This window comes from Hemitrygon akajei, unplaced genomic scaffold (assembly GCF_048418815.1).
Source record: "Hemitrygon akajei unplaced genomic scaffold, sHemAka1.3 Scf000037, whole genome shotgun sequence".
NCBI classification, from domain to species: domain Eukaryota; kingdom Metazoa; phylum Chordata; class Chondrichthyes; order Myliobatiformes; family Dasyatidae; genus Hemitrygon; species Hemitrygon akajei.
Window position 1 is genome coordinate 3,532,551 of NW_027331923.1, and position 13,241 is coordinate 3,545,791.

A 13,241-nucleotide genomic window follows, 5' to 3' on the forward strand; every position below is an offset into this window, starting at 1 on the left:
ACACCTCCTTCATGCTTTTTTTTCTGCAGCTTTTGTTCTAACTTTCTCCTATACTGCTCCTTTGCCCCCCTTATCTGTACTCTGAGTTCCTTCTGAACTCTTTTAAGCTCCAACCGATCACCATCTTTAAAGGCCCTCTTCTTCTGGTTTAGGAGGCCTTTGATGTGACTAGTGATCCAGGGCTTATTATTGGGATAGCAGCGAACAGTTCTAACAGGAACAACCGCATCCACACAAAAATTAATATAGTCCGTTGTGCATTCAGTGACTGTCTGTGTCTTCCCTAGTGAAGACAGATCCAAAGTACCTGTTCAACTCGTCTGCCATTTCCTTGTTCCCCAGCATATATTCACCCATTTCTGTCTTCAAGGGCCCAACTTTGTTCTTAACTATATTTTTTTCCTCTTCATATACCTAAAGAAGCTTTTACTATCCTCCTTTATATTCTTGGCTAGCTTACCTTCGTACCTCATCTTTGCTACCTGCATTGCTTTTCTGGTTATCCTCTGTTGCTCTTTAAAAGTTTCCCAATTTTCTGGCTTCCCACCCATCTTTGCTATGTTATACGTCTTCTCTTTTAATTTTATACTGTCCTTGACATCCCGTGTCAGCCACGTTCGCCCCTTACGCCCCTTAGAATCTTTCTTCCTCTTTGGAATGAACTGATCCTGCACCTTCTGTATTATTCCCAGAAATAGCTGCCATTGTTTCATTGTCATCCTTGCTAGGGTATCCTTCCAGTCAACTTTGGCCAGCTCCTCCCTCAAGGCTCCATAGTCCCCAATGTTCAACTGTAATACTGACACTTCCGATTTTCCGTTCTCCCTCTAAAATTGTAGATTAGAACTTATCATATTATGGTCACTACCTCCTAATGGCTCCATTACCTCGAGTTCCCTTATCAAATCCGGTTCATTACATAACACTAAATCCAGAATTGCCTTCTCCCTCATAGGCTCCAGTACAAGCTGTTCTGGGTATCCATCTCGGAGGAACTCCACAAACTGAGAATACAGAATACACAAACAATACAGAATCTGAGGCCACAAACCAGGCACGCCCAGGATCCTCTTCAGTTTGCATATAAGGAGAAGGTGGGAGTGGAGGATGCTATCACGTATTTGCTGCACAAATCACTCTCTCACCTAGAGGGGGTCAGTTGTGCTGTGAGGATTGCATTCCTTGACTTCTCTAGTGCCTTTAACACCATCCAGCCCAAGATCTTAAGGCACAAACTAACGGAGATGGGAGTAGACTCTCACATGGTGGATTGGATAGTGGACTACTTGACACATAGACCTCAGTATGTGCGGTTGGGAGACTGTAGGTCTGACACGGTGGTCAGCAGCACAGGGGCGCCGCAGGGAACCGTACTCTCTCCGGTCCTGTTCACCCTGTACACATCAGACTTCCAATATAACTCGGAGTCCTGCCATGTGCAGAAGTTCGCTGATGACACTGCCATAGTTGGGTGTGTCAGGAATGGACAGGAGGAGGAGTATAGGAAACTGATACAGGACTTTGTGATATGGTGCAACTCAAACTACCTGCGTCTCAATATCACCAAGACCAAGGAGATAGTGGTGGACTTTAGGAGATCTAGGCCTCATATGGAGCCAATGATCATTAATGGAGAATGTGTGGAGCAGGTTAAGACCTACAAGTATCTGGGAGTACAGTTAGACGAGAAGCTTGACTGGACTGCCAACACAGATGCCTTGTGCAGGAAGGCACAGAGTCGAATGTACTTCCTAAGAAGGTTGGCGTCATTCAATGTCTGTAGTGAGATGCTGAAGATGTTCTATAGGTCAGTTGTGGAGAGCGCCGTCTTCTTTGTGGTGGCGTGTTGGGGAGGAAGCATTAAGAAGAGGGACGCCTCACGTCTTAATAAGCTGGTAAGGAAGGCGGGCTCTGTCGTGGGCAAAGTACTGGAGAGTTTAACATCGGTAGCTGAGCGAAGGGCACTGAGTAGGCTACGGTCATTTATGGATAACTCTGAACATCCTCTACATAGCACCATCCAGAGACAGAGAAGCAGTTTCAGTGACAGGTTACTATCGATGCAATGCTCCTCAGACAGGATGAAGAGGTCAATACTCCACAATGCCATTAGGCTTTACAATTCTACTGCCAGGACTTAAGAACTTTTTAAAAGCTATTATTAATGCTTTTTGAGATGGTGATTTAGATGCATATCATATTTTTTTACTGAGTTAAGTATTGTATGTAATTAGTTTTGCTACAACAAGTGTATGGGACATTGGAAAAAAAATTGAATTTCCCCATGGGGATGAATAAATTATCTATCTAACTCCCTATCTTGGGATCCAGTACCAACCTGATTTTCCCTGTCTACCTGCATGTTGAAATCCCCCATTACAACCGTAGTATTACCTTTGCGACATGCTAATTTTAGCTCTTGATTCAACTTGCACCCTATGTACAGGCTACTATTTGGGGGCCTGTAGATAACTCCCATGAGGGTTCTTTTGCCCTTACAATTTCTCAGTTCTATCCATACGAACTCTACATCTCCTGATTCTCTGTCACCCCTCGCAAGGGACTGAATTTCATTCCTCACCAGCAGAGCCACCCCACCCCCTCTGCCCACCTGTCTGTCCTTTCGATAGGACGTATACCCTTGAATATTCATTTCTCAGCCCTGGTCCTCTTGCAGCCATGTCTCTGTTATTCCTACTTGCCAATTTCCAACCAAGCCTCAAGCTCATCCACTTTATTTCTCACATTCGTACATTCATATATATTATTGTTTATCCATTACTCCCCTCAATTCTCACACCGATCCCTACTGCATTTGGTCATACTCTCTGATCCCTTCCTGAGCTTTCTGCCCCTTTAATTCTGTTGTCCTTCGTAACTTTTCTTATTCTCTGTTTTCCTTTAACTACATCCTTATATTTCCAGTTCGTCTCCTCACCCCCCACTTCCCGTGTTTAGACGTGATGATCTTCGAGATACATAACTAATGTAATCGTTTACGAAGTTGTTTATCATCCAGACCGACCACTGCTGTTGCAGCAAACCGATCTGAAAGCAGTTGTAAACATTCCCTTTCGAGAAAAAGATTATTGAATTCAAAAATCAAATTAAACGTCCTCCCTTACTCTCAGAATCTTAATTCATTTCGCCTATTCTTACTACTGATAATTATTTGAGCGTGATAGTGCACGTTGTAAAAGTATTGAGACTAAGGATTATTTTATGTGAAACGCATCAATTATGTGTCATGGAGAAAGAATGTACAACGTTCTCGTTTGAAGGTGTGAATAAACAAAATTAAACATAGTTGGTATTTTGTGATTCCTCCGAGGGAGCGATTTTAGTTGCACGATGACGAAATTAATACAAACGAAAACAATTCTGAAGTGTTTGTTCACTGATGTGACTGACCACGTGGTGTGATTAATTGTCAGAGTGCCCGTTCCTCTCCTCTATAAGAACTTGCAAAGCAAACAACAGTAGATATCGGCAGTTGGACTATTTTCAACTGATCACCAATTCAAACAGAAAATGGGATATCCAGCAATTTACTACATGGCGAGTATTTACTATCCTGTACTGGCAACGACTGGCATCCCTGGTAAGTAACTGGATTTGGTTACTGCTGTATGTGCGTGCTGCCTCATCTGATGAGTGTTTGAAACGTATTCGGGTTTAAATATATATTTTAATTTATTCTTTCATTTTTCTCTCTAAGTGTTGCTCTATTCTGGTGTCCGATCATTTGGTCAATATTAACAAGTGATTGAGTTAATATTGCTACAGTTCTAGCATTTTACCTTACTCCAACTTCCAGTGTCCCCATCAGGTATTGTTCTGAATCTGATTCTGCATCAATATTGATACTCCCACGATTACAAACATCAAAACAAAATCTTAAGGATCGTTGCAGCTCTCTCTGCGAGACCCCTGGTTTTTCGGCGTCGCGGGTTTTTTTTTAACTCTCTGATATGTATATTTTTGTCTGTTTATTTGTCTTTGAAATTGCCACAATAACGTGCACAACTTCTCCGTTTTAGAACATAGAACAGCACAGCAGAGAACAGGCCCTTCGGCCAACAAAGTTGTGCCGGCCCTTAAACGCTGACTCCGATATAACCCGCCTCCATCTTAAATTCCTCCATATACCTGTTTTTCCGCGTCCTTCTTCCTTAGGCGGGTTTTAATTTAGATAAAATATGATATATTTTATTTCTTACATCCATCTCACAACGTGAGAATGCCATTTTTTTCTATTGTGTCTCGGTCCCAATGTACAAATTCAACATTATTTGCCACCTGTAAATCAAAGAATCAATTTAGCTCTGCCGTCCCTCCTCTCCAAAATGTTATCTCCGAAGAAACAGTTTCCACGAGCGCATTTTATGGCCGCAATATATAAACCCTTCAAAATTCTCAGCTACAGTCATGGGTCTGTCTAGATCAGGGGGTCGATAAGCAGTCGATTGGAAAACCTGCTGTCAACTGCAAAGCTGCGGTTCAACTGTTACTCGGTTGCATCGTTATCATCCAATCGTAGGACAGTGATGGAGCCTGTGCGAACAATATTTCCACTCTCGGTATCGAGGGCCGCCTGATCCCGCATACGATCAGATGTCTGAGGCTCACTCAATCCGATACAACACATTTATTTGAACCTATATCAAGTAAAAATTTCAGGGATTTTGCGCATGATCCTAACTCGTTTTTGCTTTCTTGCAGTTAATTTAGTGGCGATTGTGATCCTGTCTGGGAAACTGCGGACTCTCTGAATGCATCTCCCGTTACCTGTTGGCAATGGCAGCAGCTGATTTAATGTGTGTTATTATTGCTGTTGTACTCGGTGATATAAATAATATTTATATGTATTCCCTTACTTTGCTCATTACACCGGTTTGCGCCATGACTCTTGTCCTGAGGCTCGCAACCACGGACTGTTCTGTTTGGCTCACGGTGGCTTTCACGTTCAATCGCTGCGTTGCAATCTGCAGTCAAAAGCTGCGGGAACGATACTGCACCGAGAGGACAGCGACTATTGTGATTGTAGTTGTCTGTTTAGGAAGTTGTGCGAAAAGTGTTCCATTCTACTTTGCGGTAGAACCTTACATTATCATTGACAACATACCCTGGCGATGCATTGCGAGAGTGGAATACCCAACTTTACCAGCGTGGAAAGCATTCCAGTTGTTTAACACTATCAATACACCTTTATTGCCGATCGGTTTGATTCTACTTTTTAATGCTTTCACAGTTATCGCGGCAAACAGAGATCGCCGGGGGCTCAGGAACAACAGAGAGAAAAAGAATGATCCACAGGTGGAGAACCGGAGAAAGTCAATAATTTTATTGTTCGCTCTGTCAGCCAATTTCATATTGTTGTGGATCCCCTATATTGTATATACTATGAACTGGCAAGTTCAGAATTACTCTTACACTGACAGATATTTCAACACCCCGACGTATATCCTGCAAGAGATTGGGTTCATGTTGCAGTTTCTCTCCACCTGCACCAACACGTGTATCTACACTCTGACACAGAGGAAATTCAGGGAGCAATTGACGTATGGACTCAAACATCTGCTCAGATTAAGTGGTCGGCTCTGTAGATAAAACGCATTTCCGATTGTAAAGTTTGTTGGGAGTTCAAATAAATGTCGATATCATTCAGCCTGGTGGGGAACATTAATAACCTGTCATTACCGGTTCGTTCAGCAAAATTAACTCAATTAATTTGGGCAGATGTGCCAACGAATGAAGACTCGCTAATGAGATCTTCACGTGAGCAGAGACTGCATTGAAAAATGCCAACCACCCACGTGATGCCGGTCTGATTTTTCTTCCATTGCTACAGGTCCATTACAATTCACAGATTAACGGTTTCTGGCACACGAGTGGACTTTCTCGTTGAGAACCTGAGCAATATGTCGAGAACATGGAAAGCCCGTGACGGTTAAAGTGAGCTGGAATGATTGTAACATCCATTGCATTGGTGCTTTTCGAATGCCTTTTCGTTCTGGAAAAGCGTTGTCCCTTACATAAACGGAAGTTTAATAACGATACTATCGTCTGACCCATAAACCAGAGACAGAGAAGCAGTTTCAGCGACAGGTGAAGAGGTCAATACTCCCCAGTGCCATTAGGCTTTACAATTCTACCGCCAGGACTTAAGAACTTTTTAAAAGCTATTATTAATGCTTTTTGAGATAGTGATTTAGATGCATATCATATTCTTTACTGAGTTAAGTATTGTATGTAATTAGTTTTGCTACAACAAGTGTATGGGACATTGGAAAAAAGTTGAATTTCCCCATGGGGATGAATAAAGTATCTATCTATCTATCTATCTATCTATCTATCTATCTATCTATCTATCTATCTATCTATCTATCTATCTATCTATCTATCTATCTATCTAAATGGACATGCTTAGCAGCTGACTTCGATGGGTTGTTATGCAGTTGTGGCGTGTAAATGCAAGCCGGCTTGTCTTCTACTGAGGTTTGGTGCTTATACCCAATCTAGAACCATGGTAATTCTAAGATAAGAGCCGCTTATCTTTGGAAGGATGTGCTGAAACTGGAGACGGTTCAAAGGCGGTTACTAAAATGGTTCTACGATTTGAATGGTTTATCAAGTAAAGAACATTTAATGGCTATCACTACAGCTTTATTCCCGATTGGTTTGATTATATTGGTGTAAGTAATATTTGTAATGTTGTTTCGCTTCGGAAGCGCGCGGCTCTTTACAAAAACCGGTTTAAAATATCTGGCAAACGAAACTCTCGTTTGACCTGTAAATGGACATGTTTAGCAGTCTGACTCCGTGGAGTTCTTATCAGAAATTAAGTTGGTGAGTGAAGCTTCTCTGTACAATCAAGCATCGCTAAATAACGTTGTATTCTCGGGGGTAGGAGAAGTGATTGATCTCATCGAAGCTCTTGATTCTACCAAATACACCGCACCGAAAACCAGATGCACAGAAAGTTCCTGACTTTCTTCACCGCCGATGCAGTCTGGTGTCTGAAACTCTGGTTTCTTCCTCCTGAAACCAATAATCAGCTTCTTGGGTAACAGGTTGTTATTGTGTTTATTTTAGTGTTGTTGTTTATTTCACCTCCCTGCTATGGTTGCAAGGACGAGGCTGAGGATGAACCCCAGCGCAGGACAGAGGCGCGGAGGCAGAATTGTGAGGCGTTAGCACCGTGTCAAACGGGGAACCGGTATCCAGCAGAGTCTTTACACGGAGACAGTGTTTACGTAGAGTATCCAGGGAATGATGTGGAGCTTAGAACTGGCAGTCCTAAGGAATCAGGAAACCAGGTTTACTCACACTAGAGTCGACCAACGAACTGGCAAAGCGTGGCCGTGACGCCCGAGTTTTACCCTATTTTCGCTAATGTGAACCGTGTGTTCTGTAATTAGTAGAACTGAGAATGATTGGAAATCAGACGAGGGGATTAATGCCCAATTAAGGAGGTAATAGCAAGATGGGGAATTGCCAGACGGGTCCATGATAGTACCGAACCCCCCCCCCCCTTCAGCGGGAGCCTACAGGCGATCCTCCAGGCTTGTCCCGATGGTCCGGATGGAAGTCTTGGATGTGAGTGTAAACTGAAATTTACCAGACCAAATAACTACACCACAAACAAGTCTTTATTTAATCTTTCACCCGTTTATTTGTTCGAATTCAGCCGGCGAGAAAGGACTCGGAGCCGATCATCAGGAAGACTGAGTATCTCTCTCTCTCTCTCCCCGGCAGCTCGCAACGAGCTTTCTGTCTAACACTCAGAAACATGACAATTTATAGAACTGGCGGAACAAAGAACAGTCGGTTCCATGGACATTCCCACCAAATCAGTTACAGCAAAACTTAATTAATTAGATAAGAGGTTTTACTTACAGACAAATTCTAGCTTCATCAGTAAAACTTCAACAGACAAAGGTGGGAACATAGATCAATGACGTCACATCGTGGGGCATGATGTAGGCAACCTAGGGCTAAGGGTAAAACCTTCAACCAGGTCAGTCCAGTTTCTGGTGTAAGTTTGGCCAGCTGATCATTCACGGTACTATTGGCTGGTTCCACTATGCCGGCTGCTTTTGGAAGGCAGGTGCAGTGGAACTGCTGTTTTATAGCAAGTTCTTTACAGACTTCCTCATTTATTTTGGCTACAAAATGTGGCCCATTGACCGAGTTTATCATTTCTGGAAGTCCACAGCGAGGAATTACTTATTTTAGAAATATTTTCACAACAGTCATAGTGGTACTATTAGTTGTAGGAACAGCTTCAATTCATCTGTTAAATCCATCTACTGTCACTAAGAAACACTCATAACAATATACTCTAGGAAATTCTATAAAACCAAGCTGTAAACAAGAAAAAAGGCCCGTCAGACAAGGGGGCAGTTCCGGAAACAAAAGGCACTTTCTTCCCAGCATTCATTCTTTTAGAAATTAAACATGCTTTGGCTCGCTTTTCAAGTCAAGTCAAGTCACTTTTATTGTCATTTCGACCATAACTGCTAGTACAGTGCAGAGCTAAAATGAGCAACGTTTTTCAGGACCATGTGTTACATCACACAGTACAAAAACTATACTGAACTATGTAAAAAACAACACAGGGAAAGCTACACTAGACTACAGACCTACACAGGACTGCATAAAGTGCACAAAAACAGTGCAGGCATTACAATAAATAATAAACAGGACAATAGGGCAAGGTGTCAGTCCAGGCTTCAGGTATTGAGGAGACTGATGGCTTGGAGGAAGAAACTGCTACATCGTCTGGTCGTGAGAGCCCGAATGCTTCGGAGCCTTTTCCCAGACGGCCGGAGGGAGCAGAGATTGTATGAGGGGTCCTTCATAATGTTGTTTCCTTTGCGGATGCAGCGTGTAGTGTAAATATTGGTGAATGCGGGAAGAGAGACCCCGATGATCCTCTCAGCTGATCTCACTATCCGCTGCAGGGTCTTGCGATCCGAGGTGGTGCAATTTCCGAACCAGGCAGTGATGCAGCTGCTCAGGATGCTCTCAATACAACCCCTGTAGAATGTGATGAGGATGGGGGTGGGAGACGGACTTTACTCAGCCTTCGCAGAAAGTAGAGACGTTGCCGGGCTTCTTTGCTATGGAGCCGGTGTTGAGGGATCCGGTGAGATTCTCCGTCAGGTGAACACCAAGAAATTTGGTGCTCTTTAAGATCTCTACCGAGGAGCCGTCGATGTTCAGTGGGGCGTAGTCGCTTCGTGCCCTCCTGAAGTCAATAACCATCTCTTTTGTTTTTGTTCTCATTAAGAGACAGGTTGTTGGCTCTGCACCAGTCCGTTAGCTGCTGCACCTCCTCTCTGTGAGCTGACTCGTTGTTCTTGCTGATGAGACCCACCACGGTCGTGTCATCGGCGAACTTGATGATATGGTTCGAGCTGTGTGTTGCAGCACAATCGTGGGTCAGCAGAGTGAACAGCAGTGGACTGAGCACGCAACCCTGGGGAGCCCCCGTGCTCAGTGTGATGATGTTGGAGATGCTGTTCCCGATCCGGACTGACTGAGGTCTCCCAGTCAGGATGTCTAGGATCCAGTTGCAGAGGGAGGTGTTCAGGCCCAGTAGGCTCAGCTTTCCAATCAGTTTCTGAGGGATGATTGTGTTGAATGCTGAACTGATGTCTATGAACAGCATCTGAACGCATGTGTCTTTTTTGTCCAGGTGGGTTAGGGCCAGGTGGAGGGAGGTAGCAATGGCAGCATCTGTTGAGCGGTTGGGACGGCACGCAAACTGCAGGGGATCCAGTGAGGGGGGCAGCAGGGTCTTGATATGCCTCATGACGAGCCTCTCGAAACACTTCATGATGATGGATGTGAGTGCAACGGGACGGTAGTCATTCAGGCAGGACACTGAAGACTTCTTCGGCACGGGGACGATGGTGGCGGCCTTGAAGCGCGTTGGAACGGTGGCGCTGCTCAGGGAGATGTTGAAGATGTCAGTGAGAACATCTGCTAGCTGGTCTGCAGGTGATGTTGTCCTGTAATTGGTGATGTCCTGGATGCCCTTCCACATGCGCCTCGTGTCGCCGCTGTCCTGGAAGTGGCTGTGGATTAGCCGGGCGTGTGCACGCTTTGCAGCTGCTTTCTGGAAATCAGGGTGCCAGAAAGATTGTAATAATGTATTAACCATTCAACCATTCCCTCCTTGCCCAGGCGTGTACAATTATGTACATAATCTATCAAAATAGGTAGGAACACAGAGGGAACACAGACCTGACCTGCAGAGGTCACCCATAAATTGTTCTGAGGTTCAAGGTGGCAAACCATTGGGACCATAGTTCGCGCTCTCCTTCAGGGGCGTCCTCCTGAAACGTACGTATCTCCCCCATGTCTGGCATGCCCGTCCTTAGATTGTGTCTAATAGGAGCTTGCTGGGTTCCCGAGGTGTCTAAACGTGTGGGATTCGAGGCTATCTGTCTAGCTGCTGCATCAGCCCTGGCATTACCAATAGATATCTCATCAGATTCCCCAGTATGGGCTGCACATTCCATAATAGCCAGAACTCGAGGTAGCTGTAGAGTGCTGAGTAAGTTGTTTGAAAAGGTAGGTTAAAATGGGGTAGTCAAAAGAAGTCAGGAAACCCTCAAAGCTCCGTAGTCTGTGCATAACGGGAGTCTGTGTAAAAGTTCTTATTTAAATCTGTTGCTAAATACAGGCACGAGTCAGAGTGAGCAGCTCAGCCTTCAAGAAAAGAGGCTTACGTCACTGTCCGTCATTATCACATAGCCAGGACATCGTTTCCTCACTGGATTACCAGAGACCTTCCATCCTCATAAGACGTTGCCTCGGGCTTGAGGGGGTAATGTGGAAGGGGTGGGAGAGTCTGTCCTTTCACGGTGATCCAAACAGTGGGGAGGGAGGGTGAACTTGGTGCGGCCGACTTCATGGCCTGAAATTGTCCGGTGATGTGGTACAACATCTTGGGTTTGGTCAATATTAAAAGAGTGTCTCACCAGATCTCCGGTCTTCACCTTCAACTCCTTCCAGTATCGGAGTTGGCCCGCAGCCAAGTCCGGCCAGTCTCCCTTGGTGCTAGAGGCTTGTTTCATCAGGGTACAGGCAAGAAACCCACGCTCTTTAGCTTGAACCCAGGGCAAATCCTAATGGTGGTATGGGGAAGCACCAATCCTGTCTGTCACCAAAGGAAACCTGGAACTTCGGCCAGCAATGCACTGCCCTCTTTTCCTTTAGCCTCTCCAGTCACGGTGACTTTGAACTTCTGTCCCTCGAGGGGTGCATAATATCGGCTTTCCTCAGTTGAGCACCACGTAGGGGTCACATGAGGGTCTGCCTCCGGCAGAGAGGGTCCGAACGAAGTGGAGTCCAGATTCAGTGCCCACCACTGGAGGGGGATTCGGTAACTGGGGAAGCTGTCGGTTGTTCGCTAGTCCGTGTATAGAATCTCCACTTGCAATGGACAGAGCGAGTCTCACTCTGCTAGATTACACCCCAGACTGGTGGTGGCTGTGAATGAAACCTCACACTGGGTCCCCCTGGAATTCCATGTGCGTTCCGTGCTATTACTAGAGGTTTGGTCTCCTGCGAGAGTGCGTAGCGGGCCACAAATCGCTCCCAATAGTCGGGCCCCAATTCCCCAGGGTTACGTTTGGATTCAAGTACTTTAGTGATGTTTACAGGTTGTTGGAGAGCCCTCTCCAAGGCTTGAATAATCTGGTCTGTCTGTTCATTCTCATCATGGATTCCCACCTGTAACTCTTGATAGGTTTGGTATCTTAATTCTGCCTTCCATTCCCGCCCCTCATCAGCTGAGAGAATCATGCAGCAGAGACCGAATGAATCTTGCGGGGTCACATTATACATTTGTATAGTACTGCGGACATACCGAGCAATCTGTGCTGGGTTTTCTTTTCTATCTGGGGCCGGATTCATGATCACTATCATTTCTTGAGGCTTCCAGGGTGCATACACAGGAATCACTGAGAGCTGTCCCTCCTCCGCTGCTCATGGATTAGGCAGCATTCGGGTGGGCAATTGTCTCTGTGGAGCCATTAACTCTGGGCTTTTAGTGGATTCTTCCCTCCCTGTCTCGTAATAATCCTCGGTATTCCCTTTCTGGATCTGAGGATATAGAGAGCCTCCCCTTCCCCGCTGCCGCTGCTTTACCCGAGTGGTCACCGTATCTGAGTACTGGGAGGATTGGGGTTCGGGAGCACTCGGCCCCTGGTAAGGTGGGGGCGCGGGGGTACGGTGGGTGCCCACTCCTCATCACGGTCACCGTCCTCAAACAGGATCTGTATCCCAGACATGGGTTCGGGATCCCTTGTTTCCCTGTCAGTTCGAACTTTAGACTGACGTTCCTGCCCTTCTCTCCTATCTAGGCCGGCCTTGGTTTGCTGACGTTGTTTTTCCTGCTCTCGCTTTCGGCGCCCATTCACCCACTCACACTCGGCCTTTAGCGTCTTCTGCAGTACGTACCTCTCTCCCTTTGTCACACGCATTATCCCTCCAACTTGCTCATCATGTACTGTTCCACTTTGCATCTGCCTTATCCTTCCATTGCCTTTTCAACAATTTCCACTTCTTCTTCCATATCAAATTTACTGCTTGTTCTCAAGAGGTGATATCGCAGGCTCCCGCTCAGTGGCCACATTTCCCCCCCAATCTTTTTATTCAGCGCTGCGGTCAACATTCACAAATCTTTTTCCTTGTCTGGAAAACTCTCCCGCACATTGTGTAGGGCTGCTCTCGGCCCACTCGTATCACTCGACTCCATTCCCTCTAAGTAATTTACCCAGCACAGAGCCTCCTGCTCGATTAACAATCAGATAAATTTACCCAGCAGGCACCGCCTGCTAAATTGATAAATTTACCCAGCACGTCTGTCTCCTGCCCAGTTAGTGAAATTAACCCGGTACCGCCTCCTGCTCAATTAATAAAATTTGCCTACTTTCTACAAGTCTTCCGACAGATACTTTCCCGATCCTATCAAGATATGCAAGCAGCCCTCGGCGAGGAACCGTGCCTCCAAAGGAACTACCGGAGAGCGACAAAAGGTGAAATACCCGTTGGGCGCCCGGTCGGTCTCCGCAGTCCCCGGAGTGGTCCGGCCGCTTACTCAGTCTGTCTGCTTCGCACTCTCTGTATTGGGATCCTGTTCGTGACGCCCAATGTTAAAGTCGAATCTGAATAAAACTCGGGAGACCAGTTTCCTCTTGGCACCACAGTTTAGTGGATTCTCT